Below are 8,536 nucleotides of genomic sequence, written 5' to 3' on the forward strand. Positions count from 1 at the left end.
TCCTCCTCTCCGGCCAGCCGGAGAATTCTCCACGCTCACCTTGCTACAGGCTCGCCACGCGATTCTACAGGCTGTTCCCGGAAAGCTGGACGATATCGACGCCTTAGATTCGCCTTCCACTTGCCTTCCACTTGCCTTCCACTCGCCTTCCACTCGCGTCGCTAACACTCGTTTCGGGGAAGATCGATTCCTGTAGGACAAACGGCTTCCCCTTATTTCCCCTTCTGTTTTGATCGTGGCTTCCTTGGAGATTTCTACCGAGGGTTGGTTGTAACCCAAAACGGTTGCTTTCAATGAGATTTCGCTTGGATCGAGAACGATTATTTATGCATCTTGTTGGACTAAACAAACTTACGGAAGTAGATAGCGGGATTAAGATGTTTACAAAAAGTGCAGTCAAATATCTGTCATCAGTCGATGGTTTGGAGAAAATTACTTTTAATTAGATTTGGTTTTATTCGTAGCGAGTCGTATTCTCGCTATCGTCGAAGAAATCGGGTACGATACGAAGATTATTATAGCGAAGTATTGAAATAATATCGTGCAATGTTATACGTAATAATTACATGTTATATATTGTGTAATAACGTTATTCCGATATTATATTTTATATTATATATTTATAATCCTGTATAGAATAATTGTATTTTACAAACACGCATTCGCTATCGGAATATACCGGTCCTACCCTTCCGAGAAATTTTCTATGAAGTTTCTTTGATCCTGTTGCAACGCGCTAGGTCAATCGTCCTCGCGTTGATCGCTGAATCGCGTAATTGCTGTCTCCTTATTGCTTAGCGAGTAGACAGAAAAACGTGCATGGCACGAATCGAAGGACAAGCGGCGCGATGTTCCACGGCCAAAGCTGCGAAATCGAAAGTAAATTGTCCGCTGTCGCGTATTTTCATCGTTGATCGATCGTCACTTCGCTGGCCGAATAAAATGTTGCGTGCTACGTTACAAGGATGTAATTTTAGAAACAGTTTCACCTTACAAAACAACGCGACGATACGATCAGAGACAATCGCGAACGCTCTTTCTCCTCCCAGAAACTTTTCTACTTTTTTTTTTTTACGAACCAATTAACACACAATTGTTCGAGCTGCACCGCGATGAGCACACGCCTTGGAATTACCAGCCGATGCAACGTAACACCTCGTTAAATGCATTTGGAATTCGTTTCACGGACTCGTCACACGTCGATCCCGTTTTTTTATGCCGTTCCCGTAGGACAGATATATGTGTTTTATTTCCGAATGGCAACTACTTCGTTCGAACAGACTCCTTTCGTATTGTGTATTTTAAATGAATTCGCACACGCAGCCATTCCGGAGCGCGCACGCAATACGCAATTACCGGACAAGATCAGCTCGAGATCTTCGGATTGGAACAAGACGTAATTTCAGCGCCGACCTCGTTTTCAGAGTTCCTCGTTGCATCGCCGAGCTCGTGGTTTCTTCTTTGTTCGCTGAGAGGTGCAGCAGGTAGACAATTAAGAAATCAGGATGACTTGTAGACGAACAATCGTCTTGGCGAGGATACAACCGGAAACCTTTGAATTCTTTTTCCTGGAGACTTGTGAAATAAATTCCCCCTGTTAGACAGGGCGATGCGCGTCACGGTTCTTTTTATAGATTTACATCCAGTTCCTTGTTCTTTCCAGAGAAAGTGTTAGTGGGTCAAGGTAGCGAGACATCGGAGGTGAGACATCGGAGGTGAGAGAGCGGTGGGAGAACGGAAGAACAGTACCCTCCGCTTTGTTGCTCGATTTATGAAGATCAAACGGTTACAGTAGTCGTAATTCGTGTCGTGTTGGACGAATGGAAAGTCCTGTTTAAAAATCGCACGTAAAACGCCAGTGAGTAGATGAGAACGATGTTTCCTCGTATATGAGTCACCCGGTAGACGGATCGGTCCGGTCGAGGACGATCTTCGACTAAGTTTGGCCGGAGAAATCTTTCGCGAGGGAAAAGCGAGCGGATTCTAGCGAGGTTCTCGTACGCACGCGGCCTCACCTTCGTAATGATGGCGCGTGTTCGTGTTGGTGTCTTATGTCATGCAGCTGAACTAGATTCGAACTACTCGCCAGACGCTGGAAAATCGCTGTGCATCATCTTGTCCGATCCTTTGAATTATAACGGCTTTAAATAATCTTTTAACGTCAGGATTATATCACAGCCGTATACATCTTACGCCGTATACGACTTGGCGTGAAGATCAAACTGTAAGATTCTCTCGCCATGGAAAACCTACTGGCGCGATAGCACTCACACTCCGGCACAAATATTCCAATGTCTCGGAGATTTTAACATTTTCAATAAAATTCAGTAATGGAACTTTTGCCTCTAAACGATGGTAGAATTCGAAACTACGTTTATAGGCTACGTGTTGCCTATCCAAAGTTCTGACAAAACGGGGGATTAGTCATCGGTACGCGTTCCGGATTTTCCATGGGGACAATCGGTTTGACAATCATCGCGTAGGATTGCCACTGGCATCGTAATGAATCCGATTATTCATAACTGATGCTGTCATTGAATGCTAATTAGTCGTCTGGTACCTTCGATATTGTAACGTTATCGTAGGAAACATTTGCAACATCTCATAATCGATAAATTATTGCTCTTTCAAACGTTTATGGATCGAAGAAAGGAGGAACGCAACGCAGAAAGTGTAACGCGCGCAAAGAAGACCGGGATGAAAGCTCGAGTAGAGGCCGAGATTCGGTGAAAGCGTGCCGAATAATCTGCATGTTCACGCTTCCCGTTAATTTGTACCTTGTATCACCGTGCATTATGCCAGCTGTTTTATCTCCCTTTTCCATTATTTATTACCTGTTGCACCGCGCGGGTGGAACAATGAACGGACACGCGTTTAGAAAACGCTAATTCGTTGCTATCCTCGTTTTATGTTTCCTTTTCAGCCGTTTCTCTCCGACAGACGTACCTAACGTTATATTGCAAATATTATCTTAGAAGATACGATAGGTCTATCTTTATTGACTCCCTCACTTTCATGTCACTCACAGTGGCTGATAAAAATAAAATAAAAAGGGATTAAGGTACTTTTGACGAAGGTGGATGACGTGCATCGTTATATCGCGTGTAATCGTACGAGGTGTATGAAAATAACGAGAAAGTGTTCTCTCGTTTTCTATTTCATCGTGATTGATCGAACATTTTTAAACACCTTCAGATGTGCTTATAGACCAGACGAAAGAAGAAAACTTCTTCGATTAATTGAACGGTTACTCTTTGACTTAATCTACGTAACGAAGGTACACGTGTTATCGACCAGGAGGAACAATCAGATCTCAGAAAGAGATCGCGAGATCGGCGCAATTTCTGAATGTCTTTTGAGGTCCGCATCCGATTTCGACATTATTGCTATAACATGGACCAGCGTGGTTTCCGGTTACGTAAGTCCACCTAAGCACACAATGTTCGCAGGACAAATTCGGTGGCAGCTGGACTGATATGCAGAAATCCGTTTGATAATTTGCCGGCCAAAACAAGTAGTTAGAGTTTGCGTCGTTCAACAGAAGCGGATAATTATCGAAACACGTCTCGGTCTCGAGATCGTTCGGTCCTTTCAAGGGGCACAGATTGAACTGGAAGTACCCCAGGTCGTTGTTAATCAGTTTCACCTTTACGTTGATAATGTCTCTTACTGTGTACCTAAAATAACATAGAAATATTAATCAACGTGGCTTTCGAGATATCTCGAACCTTGGAAATTTAGATTTTAAAGTGTTCGCATTATAAAAGCGTTATGGCTAAGATATGAAATCATTCGTGGAATTTAGATAGAAAGTGATTTTATTTACTAAGTGATACTTCATAAGTGATACACTATAACGAGAATTATATTTTAGATATTTTAGATATTATATATATCTCTTTGTATTTATTCCAGCTGTCCAGCGAGCAAATGAACTTACCTTTGGACCATCACGCCGGTTCCATAAAGTCCACCGTTTTCATTTGGTCTAGGGCGTGGTATAGCGTAATCGTCACTCCACACAATTTATTATTTTGCGTGAACTGAACCTGCCAGGTAAAACGAATCGATTAATCTTTTTTTCATTTCTTGGTCACATCTGCAACGTCGCCTTCTCGAAGCCTTCTTTTCTACATTTCTGTCAGGCGTGTTGCAGTTCCAACGTATGAGGATTTTGTTCCTTCTCGAACCGAAATTCGTCTTCGATAGGATATCTTAATACCATCTGATTGAAAATAAAACTATATCTAGTTTGCTTTCTAATATTGCTATATCTACAAAACTATATTTACTTTGTTTGCTTACTTTGTTTTCAGTTATTATTTCAGAGCAGTGAATAGAATTCTTACGATCGGTCGTCCGCAGGAAAGGTCATGGTCGTTGAAATTCACTTCAACGGGGAATCCTTTTCGCCAGGCGCTGCTTCTGCTAATGGGATCAACCATCATGCCTTGTCCACGAATCTCCCAAAGTAAAATACCGAACAGGCAGATGTCCGAATGTCATCGTCGACTTCTTGGCCGTGCGTTCTCTTACGATCGACGTACTATGAACTGTTCTGTTTCGACATCCTTATATAGCGTGACTCGTTGAAGTATGCACTTCAAGATGTTCAGAAACTAATGTTCGACCGGTGATTATCTTATCACGTTGAATGAATTACGTTCAACATTATGACCGCATCACAATGGTTCCATTGTTTACTGCCTTTGGTACAGCGACATGTATATCCATGTAAGAAGAGTTTTCAGTAATATGTCGATTTTTCATTTGAAGAAAGAGAAACAAAAAATTCCATTCACCGCGTTTGTTACTTGTGGTGCTCGTGCATGTAGAAACTTTAAATAAAGGGAAATAAATGTTATACAAAAACTATCTGTTCAATGCGTAAGTTCACTTTAATACGGTGGAATTAAGTTCCTCAGTGTGCAACAATTTTGTTGTTGTTGTAGTTTTGTTGTTCACAGCTCGTGAATCTGCTAATGTTCACTCATTCTTTCAAGTAGAATTTATTATATATGTATGAATATATGTATGAATATTCATGAATATTTGGTAATATAGGAAATATAATGGACAACTATTATCTTGAATATAATTGTTTATTCGACCATTCGCGGAGAGACGCGATCGCGAGAAAGCACGTCAACGGGAGTCGTAAATTCCCGTTACGATTAGATAATCGACGCCACGAAATGATCGATCCCCTGATTTCTGTTACGACAATAGGGGTGGTTCAACTGAATTTACACTGAATTAACAGGTATAAATTAATGTTTATTCCAACACCTTTATATAGAAGACAGTTACGCTGATGCGTATGTATAAGTTAAGTAAGTGACTGATTTAAGGATAGAAACCCGGTAATGACATGTTGACTATTCTAAAGGCGAAGAATGAGTAAGTTAAAGTGACGATGCTGTGTCGGAGGAAAGCTAGTGATGAGTGGAGTGTGCCTAAAGCAAGGGACCATCGGATTCGTTCATGACAATTTTGGTTAGGAAAGTGAGGGTAATAGACCCGCTTCTGATTGGATAAAAGAAGGTTGATGGACTAGGAAGGGTCTTAGCCGCCCTCGATAGATAGTTGCTAGTGTAAAGTATCGTACGTGAACGAAACTAACTTTCCCGTGTCTTCCCGTAATAAACAATAGGCTTTGGAAACGAATCGGTAAAAAGATGTTTGTACTGTCTGAAGAACTTTAGCTAGAAAATGCCTGAGATTTATGATGGGTCCTTAAGACTATCGAGGCTATGCCGCAAGGACGTGCGGACATTTGGTTGCCATCTTGCCCGCGGTGTGTGGCCTGGTCTAGGTAGAGTGTCGCTCGACGTAACAATAATAAAGGTAAAATAATATTTCAATCGTATATTTTATCTTCTTAATATCATACTTCTTATTAATAAAAAGACGAACGGTATGTAAGTAATACTATCTCTAAGAACAAATTATAATATTTCATGTTTCGTTAGAGTCCTTTTTCCAATCTTCACTTCCCTCGTAGCTTGCTGTTTCCTGTTCGATGTCAGGCTTTCCTGTGTAACATTAACGACTTCTCCTGGGTTACAATAACATCGATGACAACGTACTTCGCATCTTATCGTGAGTCGCATGCGTTTTTGTTCCTCCGGTCATTCAATCATGTCGCAGGATGAAAGGTTCCAGCCGACACGGGCACGTTGTATTACGTAGAATTTTTGATGAGCATAGTGACCGCGGGTATTTATTATACCCGTGAGTGGTAACATTTTCACTATGTTTTATTTATTATTATTTATTATTTATTTTTATTTATTATTATTTATTATTATTAGTTCAGGCTAGGTATTCTTGCATATCGCGTTTTTCAATATTAATAATGATACATGAATTAATTTCGACATAATATTATAATATAAAAATAGTTGATTTAAATGATATAATATTGATGATTTATGGATGTATGATTGAAATTCACAGTATATGTTCATTATCATTAATTGTAAAATCAGGGTACTTACGGTACGATTATTCGCAAAAATAAGATATCTATTTAATTCATGTACGAATAAATATAATATGAATATTTGAATAGATGCCGGATATTATATTACCATTGTTTAAGGATTTTCTAGTTTAGAAGTAGATTATTCCTCGATTTCGTGGTATGAGAATTGTAATTGTAAGTGAAATTATTGGAATGTTAATGGTGATACGTATTGCGGTTGTAATTATTAATAATACTTAATTTCATCTTCTGGTTTAGGATAGTGTCATTGACGAGGTATCTAGTCTAGTATAAAAATAATTTTATTATGTGTTTTCCGTGTCCAATACAATTTCAAAAATTGGCAAATAATGCAAAAGGCTTGGAACTGATATGTACATGTAATAAGCTTCGTTAAATATAAACAAGCATCATACTTTACTGTTACTGTTACCATTTTCGAGTAATTTTTAATGTTACCGACTCAGTAGAAAGTAAAGTTACAATATAATTGTACATATGGTGCTTAATAGATGGCACTATAACATTGTACCAGGGATTAATTTCATTTTTAATAAATACATACAAAAATAGATTCGAGATAGGCCTAAATGTAGTTATTTCGTGAACAATTAAAAGCTTCATTTCTATAAGACTAAATGCATTTTTGTGCCACACATTTTGTGGACCATCGACCTCCTTTCTTTTCCTGTCACATGCTACGTTATCGATTCAGTATTGGTTTGACTTAAAACTGAGATCTATGAAATTATTCATTTTATATAATTGGAAAATCTAAAAACTAAGACTTAGAAGTAAGGCTTAAAATTAGCGATAGAAATTAAAATTAAAACTTAAATGAAATAAAAATTAAAACTTAAACTGAGACATGTTCAGTCTCATATCACATGATAGCAACTCATTCGTAGCTCTTATCTAAGAGAAACTTTGATGTTCCATTTTACCCCATTTTATCCTCTATCTTTGTATAAAAAAGCGCACATAATGAACTTAGCTTAGACATATTTATTTTAAATTTAGCTAAAGCTAAAACACATCTACCCCACGTGCTCAATACTCCACAAATAAATTGTAAGACGCATGCATCCCACTGGCTGTTAACTGTTTAAGCTAAGAATTGAAATTAATTATCTTAACCCAAAACTTAAAAATAAGTACACACCATGCACCATCCATCTCTCACAGAACGATTATACAAATTACATAGATCTTTATTAGTTTGAAAGTAAGCATACACTACACGATATCTATCCGCTTCAGAACTATTACACGCATGATTACAAAGATTATACGATAAATCATAGCTTGGCCTACGTATATCGATAATGCTCGCAAAGGAGCGGACAGAGAGAGAAAGAGAGAGAGAGAGAGAGGGAGAGGACTTCTCACTTTTGCAGAGCCCCGCGTCGAAGAGTAGCGGTGAGTGTATGCCGTAGAGCCGCGGTGCCGCCGCCCTAGGTTGTCATAGAGGTTGTTATAGGGGTTGTCACAGGGGTTCGTCACGCCGAAGAGGTTCTGGGATCCCTTCGGACTTACACGACGGCCCAAGGGGTGACGTTAGGAGATGTGGTCTCTCTTGACGCCTGAATTAGGTAGCAGGAATGGCATTCTTGGAAAGGGAAAAGACGCAGGAGTGCTCCGGCAGCGATTTGAAAGAGGCCCGGAGCACTCCTGTTAAGCGTTAGGAAGGCCACCGTGGGGTTTTAGTCGGTAAGAGTCCGACACTACCCCGCCGCTTTTCTGGGAAGCGGCGGGGTATCCATGAGGATTTCCCCACGCAAAAAAAAGGCCTACATATATCGATTTTATAAATAATTAGAACCAAGACGTACGCATCCCACAATGTCCTTGAGATATTCCACAGTGTCCCATGGTGTCCAACGGTGTCCAACGGCGTCTCACGGTGTCCCATGATGTCCCACGTTGCAGACCGGTCAAGATCATCCAAACTTCTTTTCGCGGCTTTTGGTGATACAAACTGGACTATTGCGTAGTTCTTAGCTTGGTATCGTTTTCCAAAAATTAATCAGTTGATTAATCTTTGGAAAA

At 39.8% G+C, this 8,536-nt stretch overlaps 1 pseudogene; it reads right to left on the reverse strand.

The window, feature by feature from the left end:
• Nucleotides 1-186: 186 nt before the first annotated feature.
• On the reverse strand, nucleotides 187-4,499 carry LOC122567878 (annotated as a pseudogene).
• Nucleotides 4,500-8,536: the final 4,037 nt, after the last annotated feature.

This window comes from Bombus pyrosoma, linkage group LG5 (assembly GCF_014825855.1).
Source record: "Bombus pyrosoma isolate SC7728 linkage group LG5, ASM1482585v1, whole genome shotgun sequence".
NCBI classification, from domain to species: Eukaryota; Metazoa; Arthropoda; class Insecta; order Hymenoptera; family Apidae; genus Bombus; species Bombus pyrosoma.